This window comes from Stegodyphus dumicola, chromosome 8, assembly GCF_044657685.1.
Source record: "Stegodyphus dumicola isolate Sdum_Otavi_A_Nest chromosome 8, ASM4465768v1".
Taxonomy (NCBI): domain Eukaryota; kingdom Metazoa; phylum Arthropoda; class Arachnida; order Araneae; family Eresidae; genus Stegodyphus; species Stegodyphus dumicola.
This window is the reverse complement of record NC_140775.1, coordinates 94291128-94310282: the sequence shown is the minus strand read 5'-3', so window position 1 is coordinate 94310282 and position 19155 is coordinate 94291128. Positions and strand designations below refer to the sequence as shown.

Sequence of the window (19155 nt, the reverse complement as noted above, 5' to 3'; positions counted from 1 at the left end):
CAAAAACTTTGCAATACGTTTTGACATGCAAAAAAGGTTCGATAAAAACACTGACAGGCGAAAATGAAGTTGAAGGCAAATATCGCAATTCCATTAATGTTAAATCACTGCCAAGCAAATTTTATATGTCTTCGTGTTATCAATTAATGTCATTTTATAGATAAAAATTTTTTTTGTTTATTTAACAAATGATGTGTTAAACACTGAATTATGTACTATTTTGTCTTTTCAAACTTTATTTTATTTATACATTACTTAATTGATTTTTAACCGTTAAAACATGAATGAAAACAAATATACAAAGCAGAAATACTGAAAAAACGTTAATTTGCTAATTTCGAAACGTATATTTGTCTTGTCATGAGCATTGAAGTTTTGATAATATTATTACAGCAATCAATTCCTTTGCTTGGTCTTTATATTGTGTAGTAAAAATGGGATTTTCAGATATATAAAGTTTGAACCTTAAAAAATTAAATAAACAATTTCGTCATTCTCACTGAATTCGTAAACTCTTCTTTTCCATTGAAACTATTCAAATTTCCTTAAAATGATTTCCTTCGGAAGTTTTATCGCATTGTAATTCTGTAAATTGTCCTTTCTGGAGAAAATATTCGCAAATTAACAAAATCAGTACAATTTTTGTTGACGATAAGGTGGAGTTTTAAGTTTATCTGTCAGAATTTGAAATGTTTGTCTTTGTAAAGGAAACAATACTTTCAAAATAATTGATATGAAACGTATACCGGGGTATAGTTATTGAAAGATTCCTAGTTGTTCTAACCCAAACGCTAGTTTTATCAGAATTGATAATGAAGTCCCCAGTAGAAAGTTTAAAAAAAAAGGCCGCTAAGCTTATCTTTGGATACATTTTAATACCAAAAAAGAGTACATAAATATTAGAGACTTGGTTAATGCATACTTTATACAACTGAACACTTTAAACATATTGATTTTGTTTACTTTACAGTAGTTCAAAATGGGAAAAGAGAGAAATAGAGAACGATGGAAGTTAGGTTAGATTATTTAAATATGGCAAAGCACGGAATGATTATTTGATTAAGGAAAGGAACGTCTTCGCTGAACACTCTCCTAGAAAACTGGCTCGTATTCATATTTCACATAATGAAAATCCATGAGAAACAACCATGCAACCAGCTTGTTCGCCAGAGTTTCAACCTGGGTCGAACCACCAGTATTCAGAAATCTTAACACTCAGCCACTAGTGGCGCGAGAATGAGACAGGTATAAGTAAAAATTTTAAGAATAAATTTTGACATGCACGAATTATTCTCGATTTACATTTCAGCAATGGTAACATTGGATTATTCAGAGAGTCGAACTCAGTTGGCCGAAGCTAAAATTTTGAAATCAGCAGGTAGACGGTACATTTGACCCAGCGATGTTTTAAAATCTAAAGTATTGTAACATACCGGAAGTAAAGTTCAAAGACAAATTAAAACTGAAGAGAATATAGAAGATGAATGCTATGAATGTTTGTCAAGGCCAACGGAGATTATCTCATGATTTACTAACAGATGTCTCAATGGAAGCCACTATATATCTAGTAATATCATGTGTAAACACTAGTGTGCATACTGAATACTCAACCCAATGCAATCATACTGTAGGTATTATTTTAATTTTCTAACAGATATTTTTAATTTTGGAAGCCTTTCCTTTAACTTTGTGGTGTTGCTATGGAAATGTTACTATGAAAATGAAACAACAAAATAAGATGAAATGCTGGGTTTCTATGGGAAACAATGCACAAACTTTCAGTTTTAAAACTATTAGAACCTCAGCAGAGTATCAGTCTGAACATTAGAAGTGACTGTTGTATATTACCAGTTCGCATAAAAAATACAAAAATAGAAACTTAAATCTGTATTCTCAGAGTGGCGAAGTGATGCAGCAGCTCAGTTTATTCGTCGAAGTGCATTATGTTATGTTTAATAAAGTTCATATTTTTATAAACGTGCTTTAGCCTCATTATCAAGCATCTCCGCGCCTTGCTTTCTACCTACAACTCCCTACCAGAATGATTTTTCAGTATCGCGTTGTATGTAAATGAAGTAGAACCACTAGTTAATGGGAAGTTCAGTCACTTCCGTAGAACAGCTCAGAAGTTTTCAGTAGACCGTGTTCAGCCTTCGGACCACGTCATTGCTTTAAGTCTATCTTACTACGTTCGTCCGTAATTTAAGTTGCCTGTTAGTATTCGCTGGTGAGGTTTAATTACGAGCCAACTCAGTTAGTTATTTTTGTACAGCTTCGGCTAAAATTTAGTTAGAATTAGTTTAGTTCCTTATTTCTATCTTAAGTTAACGACCAAATGGAGGCTTTTCTGATTGAGTGGGGCTGCCTTTACTATTTTTTTGAGCGAATAAAAGGATATTTTGACCCTTTTATTGGACTTTATCCTTATAGTTTAAGAAGACCAGCGAATAGTCATTAAAGCTCTAGTAGCCAAGGACACGTAAATTAACTATAACTTTGTAATTCTTCTTTCATTCGACAGTTTAGTGACTAAAGCACTGTATATAATCGACGATCAAAATGCAAATGAGCCTTTCATATTACTTACAAACTGACTGCGTCCAAAAATTAAAACATTCCACAGAACCTAAAAGCAGGATTTACTGCAGAGATGAGACCGACTACCAGAGGAACTCATAAACTGCCTCAATTCCAAGACGAAATGTGAGTTATATTACTGTTAGAGGGGAACATATTCTCTTTTAGCCTCTTTTCAACCTTCCTGCTCTGATGAGCTTTATGCATGATCATGGGTGCGTACCATTACTCTTGTATGGTGCATATTATATATATGTAAGGTATAAAATCTAGCATTAAAATAATAAATTAATAGCTCTTTAACTTCCGTTTCATTCTAAAAATAACAGCAATACATTTTTCTCCCTGTAGTTTTGATGCGCACTTACCAATGAAATCTGAACCCAAATTCCTGTATTAACGCAGTTTTGTCACAATAATGGTGCAGAATTATGTTTTGAACATTTTGAAATTTGTTGTGATTATTCAAACTAGGTAATGTGAGTACAAAAGTTTTACAACTGGGATATTGTATACAAAGATTTGAAAAGCCTTTCCTGAAAAAATCTTAAATATGTGGATTGTAAAACACAAAGACTTTTGGACTGAAAAAATTTTAATAGGACTTTGAAATCTTAGCCATATTCATATTTTGCAATTATATAAGTAATTATTTTGGTCAAAATTTCAGGATTTGTATTTTTCAAATTATTTCTCTTCATTTGCTTTAACTCTTTCTCTCAAAAAACCTTTTTCCCTCACCTAGGCCTTTTTTTTCTTGAAGGGAAGGGAATATGTTAAAAATTAAAATCTATCTTTCAAGTAATAAATTAATAGTCCTTTAACTTCCGTTTCATTCTAACACTAACAGCAATAATTTTCCCCCTGCAGTTCTGATACTCACTTACCGATGAAATCTGAACCCAAAGCCCTATACATTAAAGTGTCGTGTGATCTGAAATGGGATTCTTATAAAAGCTTAATTACATCGCAACTCCCTCTTCTTCTCTTCTCTCGTCTCTTCTACTGCTCCCCGCTGTGTCGCTAATCACGCAAAGTTTACTTTTCTAAATTTGTCAATTGTTTAGGATGTGAGCTGTACAAAGATTAGGAGGTGCATACCGTACCCACAGTGATAATGTGGATTATCAAGGAATAAGATTATGTGTGGTAATTACCGTTATGCAGTCCTCTCCAACCCGATCCGTTACAACTCTCACCAAGTCATCTTATTACGTTTAATAACGCAGTTTTGTCACATATATATTGGAGTATTTGAGGAATTTTCTGGTACAAAATATGTAAGTCTTTTCTAGTATGAAGAATCAGACTCAATGTTTTACATCGAGTAGTTTCTACAAATATAAAGCATCTGTCAAAAGGCAATTATATGCACAATTATCCCATGAAAACATAGACGAACATTTTGCTTTCTCAGACAGCAAATTTATTTAAATAAGTTGGGAATACTTGACACTGGTACAAAATGTATGAAATCGGAGGAATTAGAACTCAAAAATGCCATCGATGCTCGAAGAATAAAAATGTACGTATCATTTTCTTGCCATTTAGATATTATTGAAGACAGCAGTTTTTTTACCAAATACTATCTGAAATGTAAATAAAGACACCAAAGAAATTGATATCACAACAACTTTCCCAACACTGACCTCATCAGAATTTTAAAATTGATAGCTATGCCATACTTTTATTGATGGCAGGCACTAAAAAGAGAGCAGGTTTTCGAATAATCGACTTGGGCGCACCCTTTGTCAACTAGATATCAAATGGGTTGAAGTAAGAATTGTGTTTCAGCAATCGTAAACACAGACAGCGAAGTTAACATAATAGTTAACGATCAGTTATTTAGCTAAATACTTAGTATTTGGACTTAATGAAAATAATAAATTTGCATCATATAATAAAACTTGATTAAAAACTTCCAAAGCTATGAATCTAAGAACTATAAACTTAAAACCCCCATTGCAATAAAAGATAAACTGTATTTGACTCGACTCTTTCATTTAGAATAATGAGAAGTTTGTTTACTTACTTTGTGCCAAACGAGCAATTAGTACCCTCGTCCAGAAATCTTTCTTTCAGCTTCAAAAATTCTGCAAGAGGAAAAAGAAAAGATTCTTTAACTTTTCGTACTTAAAATAATTTCTAACATTATCGAAACTCTCTTCAAAAACGTTAATCCCGATAACTGCAATCGATAAATACTGTTTTTTAAAACCGATGTTTTTTAACTGTTGAAAGATAAGACCAGAAATAAATCTTACTTAGCTCTTTCAAAGGTTTTTTGGAAAACTAGTAATCAGAAACAATAAAGATTCATTAGAAAGATCAAAATACATTAGTTGGAGAGGTTAGAGATAGAAAAAAAGAATTACTTTGAAAAGGTATCAATTTATTTTAATTTCACAATTTTTTTATGAACATCTGTGATACAGTATTAATGTTTTCGCTTTAATGATATTCCTGCAAAGTACGGTGAAAAAGTGATAAAGGAAATTCAATCCGTATATGAACCAAACTGTATATTTTTGGTATTTTCGTATTTGCCAACATAGTATATTGTATTCTGTAGAATATATTTAAGAAGACTCATACACCTTAAAACTCACAAGATCTTCGATTATGTGACTGTTGCAAGAACTGGGATAACGTATTCATTTTAAAAGCAATTACTTCCAAATGTGTACAGCTGACTACATAATATAGCTGCTCTTTGAAATAGTAATGAGAAAGTTTGTGTTGTCACAAATATTTTTATAATTAAATACGCTTTGTGACACAATTTTTCGTCATGTTTCCACCTTGCGCGTACAGTTTAAAACATTCTATTGAATAATTTAATTCCATATTTAATATATAGCTTTTATAACATTTGGAAATTACTGTGAACCAAAAATTCTAAGAATTTCATGTTAAAATTTTATTTTATTTGGAGTTGAGTTTATAAAACGTATGTTATTTAAAAAATTTGTAATGTTTTCGTGCATAAAATTTTTTAATATTAAAATATTCATCAGATTTTTGGTTTAGTTAGAAAATAGTGCCCATATAAAGAATTCCATCAAATTTCAAGTATATACCATTAGCCATTTTTAAAATATCATGCGCACGAGGTGAAAACATGGCGAAAACGATTGTTACAAAGCGGATTAAATTACAAAAATATTTGTGGCAACACAAATTTTCTGGTTACTAGTTCCCAAAGCAGCTATATTACATAGTCAACTGTAAATAGTTGGAAGTAATTGCTTTTAAAGTAAATACAATATCTCAATTCTTGCAACAGTCCCATATTCGAAGATCATGAGGGGTTTAAGGTGTATGAGCCCCTTAAACAACTGGAAAGATAAATTATTGTCTTACTATATCAATAATAAAATAGGGAAATATTTCTGAAAAGAAACAAAGTATTAAAATGCGTACTTTTACTGTAAATATATGCATTTAATTTAAACGAATTTAAAAATATGATAACTCCCATAAATTAATATGAGACTAAAAATACTAATTTAAATTAATTTAAAATTTAGGATAGGAGACATAAAACTATACTAACTTAAATCAGGTTGTTTCTATTTAATAACACAAACAAGAGCAAGCTATAACAATTATGTCTTTTTAGTACAAGGACGTATCAAAACATTCTCGAACTAGCTCTGTTAACAAAAAATTCAGTAGGCGCTGTTTAATATTGTTGAGTTCTACGGGTTCGTGGATTTGGAGTGATTGATGACAACACTTGATGAAGCATCAAGACACAATTTATTCGTCAATATTACACAGAACAGTCCCAAAAATGCGTTACAGTCGTCGAAAAATACAACAAAAACGCTAAAACAATCAGCATCGCAGCCTTAAGGCTATCAAGCTATAACGTTGAAGACAGCTTCACGGCAAAGTACTATAGTACAGCTCTCGACTCAGTCAATCAATCGCTCTCGAGCTGATCTCTGAACTTAAGACACTACTACTGAACTCAACATCCTCTCAAGGTACTCTTCTCCGCGTACAAGCACGGTATATATAGCTTTTGACCTGAATTCGAGAAAATTCTCGGAAAAACCGGTAAGAATTCGTTTTAGAATGTTTTTGCTCCGTCTATGGGATATCGCCAATTTTGTCGCCAAATGTCGTCAAATAAGCGATTTTGCGCCAAATCAGGCAACAATGTCTTTCTTTGCCACTTTCTTGCAACCCTAACCCTGCTGCGGGGACCGCACCTGTTTTACCACACCTGCGCATTTCGTAACAGTATGATCATGGTTAATGTTACCGCTCGAATATTTTTATTGAATTTCCAAAATGCCGCCCATTTGTATACAAAAACATGGAAAATCAATCGCTTATGATGGTTATTAAAATGTTATAGAATAAATATTTTAAACTGAAGTAAAGTTGCCAAACAAACTTTAAGAGCGCCAGATAAAGTCCAAACAAAGTACAGAAATAAGAAAATGAGAGAGACGTATAGCTAAGTCGCCAAGTTTCTTGGTTTTGATTTAAGGCATATTCCGAACCGAGAGTAGCTGGGCTAAAATGAGTGGAACTCTAAGATGACCTTACTTTTTGTGCCATTTGCTTCCTTTGAGCTGTGCATTTTTTCTGAATATTCTATTTAGTGCTTTTTATTACGGAGTCTAGCAAACGGTGCAATTATCTGAATCTAAGGGATAAAATCGACATGTTAAACTTCCAAAAATGAGTCGATGGAATGCAGCTCCTGAGTTCAATATTCCTCAACTCTCTGCAAGATTTTTCAGAATCGTGAAGACATTAATTGCAAATCAAAACAAAATCGAAATGAAAACGTGAAACGAATGCGTAGACGAAAAGACCACAGTTTTGGTGAAGAATAGAAGGTTTAGTTTACAGTTTTTCGTGAGAGAGAAGTGGCAGTTAACAGTTCACTGATGCAATAGAAAGCTGAAAAATTAGTCTTAAAATCTGGGAAAGTTGATTTTGTAGCACCAGATCTCTATACTTAGCTAATGGAAGAAAGAATGGTTTACTAACGCATTTATGGCGAAGAAAATGATGCTGATTTACCTGCTGCAGGAACATGGTTCTCAAATGAATAACAAAAATTGTCTACGAAGTGTTGTCTTGAAAAAAATTAGAATGCTAATGAAACAGGTCAATACTATCGTGCATTGCCTCAACATGCATTTATTTAAGACAGAAAGTTCAAAAGGATATAAAATAGCGAAAGATCGTATAACCGCTTTATGCTGCGTCGATATGTGACGTAAAAAAAGGAAGAAAAATATTAGTAATCTGAAGAAGAATATGCTCTATGCTTTAAAGGAGTACAGGGTTTACGAGAGGACGATACGTATAATTCAAAGGCATGGGCTGAAGTCAATAATTCTAAATAAATTGCTTTTGAAATGAGGTAACGAGCTGAAGAATGAGATCCTTCTTCTTACTAACAAATGTACAGCGCATAACGTAAATATCGCTCTTAAACATATTTATTTGCCAGCAAATACTGCAGTCATAGTCAGTACAGACAAGTGATCAAGGAATTGTTAAGTTGATGAAAGAACATTATCGCCATGAAATCACGGTTAGAGTCCGTTATAACATATATGTTACGGATATTAAGTGCAAGGACAATTAGACTTTGTAATGCTCTGATTTGCTGAACATACCTCTTCTCAGGAACGGTTTTCAGTAAAGAAACCGAATGTTCTTTCAGAAAAGAAATCCCTTATAGAAAATAAAACAAAGACCTGCTAAGCATGCTAGCTTTCTAATAAATGATGAAATGGAGCAAATTGAATAATCACAAACAGTAACGTCTCCAACTATTGTGAACTATGAGAAATTTTAACGCTTGGGTATGATTCAAGTTGCTGCATCAGTAACAGAAGAAACAAATTGCCCATCGCTTTCTGAAACAGATAATAGCTCATCATATGATAAACGTTCTGAATAAGTTACATGTAGAATTAAATACCGTAATTCTGTAATTTTCATTACGAGAAAGACTGGGGAAAGAGCATAAACTGTCCCCCAATCTTACTCGTAGATTTTTTCCATGGCAATCAATGTAAAATAGGATAATGCCCTTCATTCCAAAACAAGTATTCAGTAAATTTATAATAATGTAATTTATTATTTATTATACATCCTTTTTTTACAGAAAAGCTGTTTACAGACATTTAGTTTTGCCTAATCTTAAAAATTTGGCGAGTATTATTAAACACAGCAATATCGTTAAATAGATTTGTATAGCGCATAAATACTACCTTATTAGGATGATGCTTCTCAAAGTACCGATTTTCCATGCTTTTAGGATGCCCCTTATTTCACTGGAACGTTGTTGCTTTTCAGAGGTTGTTATTTCCCCCTTCTCTGACAAAATTTTCCACACAAACTCTTAGTGTGAAACAGAATAAAATTTCATAAACTCTTCGGTGATCAACTTCTAGCTATGCTCTTCCACTAGCTCATCGATGTAATTGCTATCAACCTCTAGCCCGTAATCATGGCAAAGACACAATCTCATTGATTACAGTCTCCATACTCACTTTCTCAAAGCCCTTGGAGTGGCATCAGACAATGCTGTTCGGCCAAATCTTCTTCCATGCAGAAATAAGGTTCCTTTTGGTGAACCCTTCTCATGCTTTGTTGAACATTTTGAGGGTGGCAGCAATGGGAAAATGATCTTCACCAAAATCTTTGAGAGTGAGAGAGTGAGATTTATTCTTCACCTACGTCAAAATAACGCTCAAAGAGCGCTTTTTAAAATTTTAAATGACCTGGGGGTCCATGACATGCAGGAAAGGAGTGGTGTTGAAAGGTAGGAGCTAGATCTGCTAAGATTAGATTAAACTGATTAGTTTAAGTTCTTCAAGGATGTCATCTTCTAGCCCTGAACGATGTGCAGGAGCGTTGCCCATAAAACTGTGGAGTGGGTGTGGCAAACTTATGTCAAGCACATACCTCTTTACAGACGGACCAAATACTTTATAGATCCAATCTGTGAAATGATCAAGTGTCACTAAGCCCTGTTAATGGACCTCCATGTGACATTCAGCTTGCTCTTTTGGACTTTATATTTCTACGGGGCTCATAAATTGTCCGAATGGTAAACAAGTAGCAGCTTATTTTTCAATTCGCTACAATTACATTTGCCTAACACAATATTATGAGACGATCTATCACTGGACTGCAGCCAGGCTATTCTCTCTCCTCTGTTGTAATGTTCACTTCGGCATTTTTTCATCAGAGACCGATCTCATCACAATTAAAACCTTGATGCGACATAAAACCCTCCGAATTCACAACCTTCTTGAATACGCCAATGAAGTCACAAAAACACTGCTAAAAGTCCCAATGTTCACACAGCGATGCCTCTTCGCCCACAGCCTTGCCAAAATTAATAGTCTCTATAACTGTGAAAACAAATTTTACGATTATGCTTGTTGATGTGCTACAGAGTTAATTCGGGGCATATTGATACAGACGTGTATGTCAGTTAGGAAATAAAGTGGAAGAATTTTGAAGAAACTAATTGAATTAATGGAGAAGTCAAACAAAAAGAATCAATATAATATTTGTAAATTTTGCAGGAGTAGTTTCGATGGTTAAACTAGTCCTGAAAAAAATTATTAAATATTACATTGATTCTTGTTAAATTACGCTTATTAATCGTGTTAGATATTACGCTGATTCTCGGTGTTTGACTTCTCCATTAATCATTATTTGGCATGTTATTTTAAAAGGCAATATTTAAATGAAATAAAAATATTGTTTTTTTACTTCAAAAGTAAAAGTATTTTAAATGAGCTGAAAACTCTTGACTTAAAACTATATTAAAGTCTTAAAACAATACTAACGTTGCTAATTAAGTAGTCCAAGCAGTATGTAGTATAATGGATGTTTTTAACTTTGGCACGTCACATTTAATTCTGGCAAATATCCAAATATGACTTTGAAAGACCAGTTTCCAGAAACTGGTGAGCAGAGGCTGCAAATACTTAGCATAACAGCACTGCGCATTATAAGACATAGTCAGCCCTAAAATACCTCTCTGCTACTTTAAGTCAGGTTTGTTACTTCCGTCATTTTCGAGATGCAAGCAACCTCCTCCAGATACGAACATCCCCGCTGCCCTCTCATAAGATTTTACAGGTGTAACAGCGTAGAGAAATAATTATTCTTTGTGTACAGCGCTATTTTTCATAACGAATGAACATGAACATATTCTTTATTCTGTATACATTTAATTTATTTCCTTACTGTAATTGTGACTGTATTTCTACATGTTCGTTTCTGTCTTGTTATCCTCCTTATTATATCTCTTCGCTCCGCTGTAGGTTCAGTTCTGGAGGATTATATCTTGATTTTCTTGATCGTTCTGATCTGAACCTACAGCAAGATCAGGTCCACGAATTTTATCGTTGTTAAAGGCAAGAGTTGTTCGTGTCATTGGCTTAGGCCTTAGGTAGCTAATAGGTAGACTTATGAGTTGGCTCAGTTCGTATAGTGACGTAATGTAACTATAAAATCAAAATTTTTATATGATGCCCATTGAACAAAGTTTCCAATTAGCAAATTGCATATGATGTTTTCATAACATAAATACTAACATTACCTGGAAGTGTAAAATTCTGTATTTGTACGAATAAAATTTAAAGTTTGTAAATTTCACAATATGCTTTAAAAAGATAAGTACTCATATTAAACATCCGGACCTTTGTAAATTTTCCAGTTAGTAAACTGTAAATGACGCTTTAAAAAGATAAATATTTCAGTTCCATACTTTTAAGTATAAATTTCGTGTAAGCGGTCGTAATAAACTGGTTGAGTTATTTTATTTAACACCTTTAGCTGAACCAAAATTTTAAGACATTTCTTAGTTTATTTATGGCAGCTAAAAAAGCAAATGTTAACGAACATTTAACGAATAATGGGTTTACTTTTAAACAGCATTCGATATTAAATTTCTAACTAATTCTACAAAAATACTTCTACGAATCATATTTCTGCGAATATTGCACTTCAGTTTACGAAATGTTTTGTATTCAACATATATATTTTTCTAATCGTTATTTTGTTCTACACTGGGCTCATGCATTCATATTTACAAAACACTTCTACCAAAACCTTTTAGCGAAATCCTTCCTCTGATTTTAGTAAGCTTTGTAATTGGAAATACACCTCTGAGATAAATATTTAAGAAAAACCCTGTCGGGCCTTACTAAAAGTTTTACATACAGGGTGACCCAGATTAAAATCATTTACGCGTTAGGAACGCATTCTGCGGCTGATGATAAGCAAAAAACTGTGCCATGAATATGCAGCGTGTTTGTAAAAGTCATTGTGCGTCTTTTATTTTCTCAACAATTTATTGTAGACACATACCTCCAATCACAAAAATGTTGAGGTGATGCAAATATTCATATTTTGGTTTTTAAATTTTAAAAAATCAGATTTGTTACAACTACGACATTTAGCACTTTATACGTACCTCTGATCCCTATAGTTAAATCCTAAAGCTTATACACGTTCTGAAAAGTAAAATGGTGACATTTGTGTCACTTATGACCAAAAATAACCGAAATATTTATTTTAAAACTTTAATTTTATTACTTTATTTTTTACATTATTGAACAACGTAGATGTCAGCCAGTACTTATGGATGTAGCGTGCTGTGTCTCGCATCATATAGGTCGTTATACATACTCAAATTGTAGCTCTTCAAATCAATGTAACTGGCATTACATCCTTGAGGACTATAACTAGCACATTAAAAATTCAGAATACGAATAAACAACACTGATTGATTGACAGAGATTTTATTTTAGCGGAAGCGCTTTCAGAGATTCATCGTTATCACCTTCTACATCTGCAACGAAATAAAACACAAGCATCGCAGACAGAAGACTAGATTCCCGACTTTTTAAAAACTTACTAGTAACTCATCTTGCCACCTTATGTAATGAAGGCATTAAAGAAAATAATAAACACCCCCCAAAAAAGATGGCTCATGAAATATGGAATTTAAATATGAAACATGACCTGTTTATTTACGTATGGAATTCATGGGTGAATACTTCAATCATCGACTAATACACAGAGATCATTATTAAAATGCAAAATCTCAAAGAAGTCTAGTTGCCCAGCTGAGCAGTCTTTTGGAATGATTATGGCAGAAGCAAATTGAGTTTATTGTTTGTAACACAGCAGAGCTGAACAGCAGAATATTTGTTTGTTCACTTTTTTAGAACATGAAACGAATGTTCCCTCATGTCAAATTTTAAACTTCGTTTTGTTTGTCCAAAGTTCAAAGATGCCTGGTGTCATTCAAATGTTGTCAAAGTCTAATTGAATGTACGCCAAACGCTTCTCTTTGTGCGTTGGGCGGCTTCAAGCACAGACGGTGTTTACACATTTTTAGAACGATTTTGATAGAGAACTGAAAAAAGTAAATGCTTTGGAATAAAAATTTGAGGCAACAGCTTAACTATTTAAAATGAGAAAAATCTTCTGCTAATTTTAAATTTATTCTTCTTATGTCACATGTAAACAAGCTGCGGGTTGATGATTTTGTTTTTGCGCTTCCGAAGTGAAATATTCTTATTCCGTAAATCCAAACCTTTCTTTTCCAAGAGCAAAATAAGCCACACTTTTAATTGGAAAAGAAATAAAACCTTCAGTTATTATTTCTAGATAGAAAGAAGTCTCCAAGAGAAAAATCCAAGAAAGATACGCACCGTTTGTAATGTTTCTAAAGTTAAAACGATGGTAATAAGAGAAAATCTGCCGAAGCAGAAATCAATTGAAAAGTATTTACATTCACTTTTTGCTACAATAAATAAAATAATAAACCAAGATTTACAACTTAAAAAACATAAAAACATATTTTCAACCAGCTTATTCCGAGACATGTGGCTCAATGTAGAACAGTTTGTAGAATAAAATTATGGAAAACATTTAGCATGATGTATGAAAACATTTTAACAAGAAATAAAGGGAAATACATTATGACCCTTCATGAAGCGTAGGTTTCCTAAGTGACTGCAATAACAAAAAAGAGCTAATTTTTTTTATCGAAAACAACGAGAAATATTATATGAACCTCGTTCCGTCAATTCAAATAAAGTTTTAATAACAGGTTTATGTTTCTTGCAAGATTCCCTGAGAAGTTAAAAAAAAGAAATTCTAAATTAATATTAAAATCAACTAAACATACCATCAAGGAAATGTTTTACGTCCGATATTTTTTTTTAAATTCTATTTCCTTATCCCAGTGATTTTCGGCCCAACAGCGGCCGAGCGGTAAAGTCGCTGAACGCTGGTAGTTCGGTCCGAGGTTCGAATCCCGCGAACGGGCTGGCTGCATGGGTGTTTTCGTGGTTTTCCCTATGTGTAACGTGTATACGAGCCAGTTTCCCTTAAAATTCCTCCACGAAAGCATCCCTCCCCTTAGGCAGATAGCCCTAGTGTGCTTTGCCATAATTAAATACACCACACCACCCAGTGATTTTCAAAGAGTGAAATCTCATCAAGCTAAAGCAATAATTCACTGCATAAAGAAAAACTACCGCTGCATTCCTTAAAAAATGAAGACCAATACAGGTACTGAATAAATACATTTTCACCATATTCCTGCAAAGTTCCTTGACGTTTCCGCTATGGGTAATTTTGTCTTAAAAAGAGCTCTTTCTAAGCTCAAACTCACTACGATTGATGGACTCTGGAAAGTAGTAAAAGAGGAATGGAAATTAGTAACCCTGATTTTCATGAATGGTTTTTTTATCGCGGAAATTACTCTGCAGATTTAATAAACCAAGAAAAAAAACAGTTGTCAGATAGAATATTTAAAAAATACCCTTTACATTTTAAGCATTAATTAAGTGAACTCGGAAATCGTTTCAGAAATATGTAAACACCCCCTAAGCAAAAATGATTTCACATGGCTGCATGAAAAGAAATTGGTAGGTTTTTAAGTCTTACCACTACAGACAAATAGAACATTATCAGAAACAGGTGGTTACGTTCCCTCTATTTATCTAACTAAAAATGACGTTACAGATGAAGTGTTTTGTATGAAGCTGCATACCGAAAGCATTCCAACAACATTTGATCTCTCCTTACCTCCCAGATATGCGATATAACTCCTATTAATTCTGTCTAACCTTTTCACTTCTATTAATTTCCATTTCGCTGCAGGCCCACCAGCGGCCGAGCGGTAAAGTCGCTGAACACTGGTAGCTCGGTCCGAGATTCGAATCCCGCGAACGGGCTGGTTGCATGGGCGTTTTCGTGGTTTTCTCCATGTGTGACGTGTATACGAGCCAGTTCCCTTAAAAATACCTCCAAGAAGGCATCCCTCTCCTTAGGCAGCCCTAATGTGCTTTGCCGTAATTAAATAAACCAAACCGAACCATTTCGTTGCTCAGCGGTTTAAGAACTCAAAGGGGAACATGGTCTTTAGTTTTATGCAATTTTTTTAATTCCATTTCGAAGTGTTAATGTAATTATTTCTTCAGAAATGTAAGTTTTACGTCTTAATTTGCAGCTGCGCATAAGCACCTGGAACTGGAGCAAGAATTAATTCTATATTCCAATATTCGAGAGATTGGTTAATATAAATTCCTTATTAAGAAGCAATCATTGAATCGTACTGCACTGAGAAGTTATTGTTGTTTCTTTAAATGCACAGTAAACCACAATTTTCTTTGACTTTTTATTCGAGATTAGATATTGAATTTTGATCAATAATTTTTCAGTTTGCTGTAGACTACAAACATCGAAAATAAATGAAGAAATGGATCTTTGCATGTTCATATCAGCGTCATTTCTTGGCACTGATTTTAATTAAATAAACCATCGCCAAAGCTCCTTCTTCTGGCAACCCTTTTGAAAGTCAATATTAGCGTGCTTTGCGATAAACGGATATTATGCGACTAAAATTCGTTAAGTGTTCATGAATAGCAAGAAATCGCTCCGTTTCATTACTCGAAAACATCAGCAAAAGCGGGGATTGGTTTAAAAAGAAAAGGTAAAGAGAGACATTAACCACAATTCTGATTGCAGAAGAAGGAAAGTATTTTTAATCTTATCTTCCATTTTGTAATCCTTCTGGCATTATTGAGAAAACTTATAATGAGAAGTGCTAAAGGGCAATAATACTGAAACAGATTTGTTGGCCTTTTAGCTATGCGTAGAATATATTTATTCTTTAATATGTAATGCTACAAAATTGTTCTGAGAGCTACACTAATTTATTTGTTGATATAAATTTAATAGGAAAATCTCTTATTTCTGTAGAATCAATATAGTTAAAAAGTGAACTTAAGGCTAATGAAGACACTAAGGGCAAATTTCTCGTCGAAGCCACTTCTTCTAGAACAGATAGCCTTCGATAACTTTGCAATCTTCCCGATTACTGATTTAAACAATTATAATCAAAATCGGATTTTTTTAAACACTGCACTCAAAATTTTATGTATGGACTGTTTCTCAATTCCTCTCCATCCACTGCAATTTCCCACCGGTAGACGCTTTGATAGAGGAAAATATTTTATATCGGATTCATCTCGAATAGTCTCATCTTTTGTAGTTGAGCATATATTATTAATAAATTAAGTATTAATGAATAAATATAATTTACAATGAATAATATTATTGTTACATGGTAAATGCTGCTAAATGCGTTATTTATGGGATGAATTTCTCGACTATTATGTGTGCTATGTGGGATCTGTTTTGTGTTTTCCGTGTTTTGAGATCCCTTTGCCAGAAATTGCCTTGCTGTTATTCTGCAAGCTATACGGTTACATCTGAGAAGTTAAATAAATAATATCTTGAATTTTATTCAAGAAAATAGAAACCTGAGGCAAGCGTAGAAATCGATTGAGCTGCATGCCTCTTTTTTGCCTTGAATGAAAGAAAAATTACAACTTTCAATTCATAATAAAAATAAAAGCTAGTACATAGGAAGCATTATATAATCTCGAAATTTAATTTTTGTCCGAATCACTTTTCAAATTGTTGCAGCCACAAATAACTTAAAAAAATTAAATAATAAAAAAACTCTATATAAGTATGTGGTATTTTAGACTTTCGCATTGGTAGTACGTTTCTAGAATTTAGCACAGAGCTGTCTAGAGGAGATGTACTTTTTAAGTCATGGCCGAAGTCAACTGTTTTTAAGTCAACTGTTGCGCAGATATGTCTGGAGGGAAAATCACAACTGGTTAGTCATTAAAACATCATTTTTATTTTGAACAAAAAAACTTTCTTCAGAAATACATTTTTGCTTAAACTGGTACAATGCTAGAGGTGTTAAACTCACCCCACAATTTCTATATACACAGTTTACATTTTAGATAATATAAAAAGAAGCTTTGCGAAGATACGTAAGCTTTACTAGACAAAGCAAGCAAACAGAAAAAATATGATGCGTACTAACTGCAATCGTATTTATAAGTTTGTAAAGTTTTGTTTAAATTCTCAGCAGCGATTAGGCAAAATATTTCATATTGCGGTTACTGCACGGAAAGCGTAACATACTGAAGAGTGACATATGCCTCATAAAAAAAAGGAAACACAGAAGTCTTCTGTTGCTCAACATTGTTGGTCCGAAAATCACACTTTCAATTTTTCCGCTGCCAAAATTATTCAAAAAATATCTTCCATTGGAGAACGGGATTTTCTAGAGACATTTCAGATTCAAAAAAATCTTTCTGTTTTTGTTAACGATCCTAATTCCAATCCATCTTTGCCTTTGGGCTTTAGAGAAATTATGTTTTAGTTCTAGTTTCACCAACAGATGGCGCCACTTGCTTATTCTTGTCCAGGCTTTCTTATCTTATCTAATCATTATTTTCTATCTTGTTAAATTGCGGTTTTGCAGCTGAGGATGGTGGTTCGGTAAAAACATCGAAGCTAGTCCTGTGAAAATTTTGAAAATTAACGCTGATTTTTGTTGATTGACTTCTGAATTAGTACTTATTCGGCGTCTTATTGTGTTTTAATTATTTTTGAAAATGTTATACGAACATTTAACACTGTTTCAGGAATTCTACTATCTGGTGCTTTTAAAAGTTTTGTAATTCTGTTGTTGAAATAAATGTATACGGAGTAAGTGCGAAGAAACCGATGCTTAATAATAAAGTAAACAAGAAAAAAAAACAATTAAATTAAATTCTGGAAAATTTATATTAATGAATATATTTAAAATGCTCAGTTCGAATGAATAAATAAAAATCTGAAAGTTTTCAGATTTTAAATTACGTCCAAAGGGGCGTCTTTTTTAACACTTGTCTGTTACCTTTAATTATTAAATATCACGTTCTTAGCACTTAACCATACAATTCAGTTCAAGAGCAATATCGCAAAATAATTTTAAATTGAGCATATGTTTAGAATTTCCGATACAGACTCTCGCGCGTTGGAGATAAAAATGTTTCTTTGTACAACATTGCCATTGCTCGCTTTGAAATCCTTGAGTTTGTTAATAAAAAATTCATTAAAGTTTTACAAAATAAGAAATCGATAATAAAACAAATTCCAAATTTCAAATTTGGTCTTCCCTATGCCCATATTCGAAGTAAGATTATGTCATTAAAATTTGATGGCTCTATGTACCGTTGTTTTATCACAATGCGAGAAATATGCATACATTTATGCAGATTTTCATTATTTAATTTCTTCAAATATAATGCAGAACACTAAGATTTCGTGGCAACACTTTGAATAATGAAACGGATCGTTGTAGTGAGCTTTGTAGTGAGTTCTAGAAAGAAAACTATATTAGCAGGAGTGAGTCCAAGACCAGATTGTAATGCTCAGCCATGTTCTATGATGCTCAGCGAAAGCATAAAAAAAAAACCTTAGCAAACCCCCTGATGCGATGTTAAAATCTGAACCCTCTCAGATTTTCGTTCATCGTCCTTTAACGTGAGTTTAGAAACTCAGAATACCGAGAAAAAGGAAAGAAGAATTGGTGCTTTATATTTTGGCAGAAAATGGCATCGATCAAATAGGCAACTTTTGTAAGTAGCAAGTTTTTTATCTTCTTATATAATATTTCATCGCTTATCAACGCATTAAAAAAGTCTGCTAGCAGTTACATAATTTGTGAATTTAAAAAGCATTTTTAAAGCCATATGTTACTTATACTGGCTTCGGAATTTCTTTTTAACTCACGTGCTTGTATTTAGCGCTTTACATAAAAGTAAAATGTAAGAAAAATCACGACGTTCGGTTGCAACATTTAATTTGCAATCGTCTATTGTCTATAATTTTATTATAGCGCTTCAACTTTAATGTTTTTTTTTTAAATAATGATAAATACTTGGTTTTTAAGGCTTTCTTAACGTTATGTAACTAATTCCATCTTATAACTATATTTTCAAATATAAAATGGTAAAAGTGCCAGAAGAAAATGTCAGTTCGCGCAAACAATTTTGCTAAAGGTTTGGTATGTAAAAACGTCGTGATTAAAACTTTAAATCCCGCGTTTGAAAGTGAACGATTTCAGCTAATCAGATTTGATTGATAATAATATTTAGAACCGAGGTGAGCAAATTTTATATTTAATTTATCTAAAATTTTTAT

The 19155-nt window shown here is 33.0% G+C and overlaps 1 protein-coding gene across 1 annotated transcript in view; it reads right to left on the bottom strand.

Moving 5' to 3' along the window:
* LOC118185887 (delta-sarcoglycan-like) overlaps window positions 1–19155 on the bottom strand; it is a 234365-nt gene that overhangs the window by 176624 nt on the left and 38586 nt on the right. Inside the window, exon 2 of the mRNA XM_035355826.2 lies at window positions 4610–4670. The gene's annotated coding sequence lies outside the window, so the exon portion shown is untranslated. The remainder of the gene's footprint in view (window positions 1–4609; window positions 4671–19155) is intronic.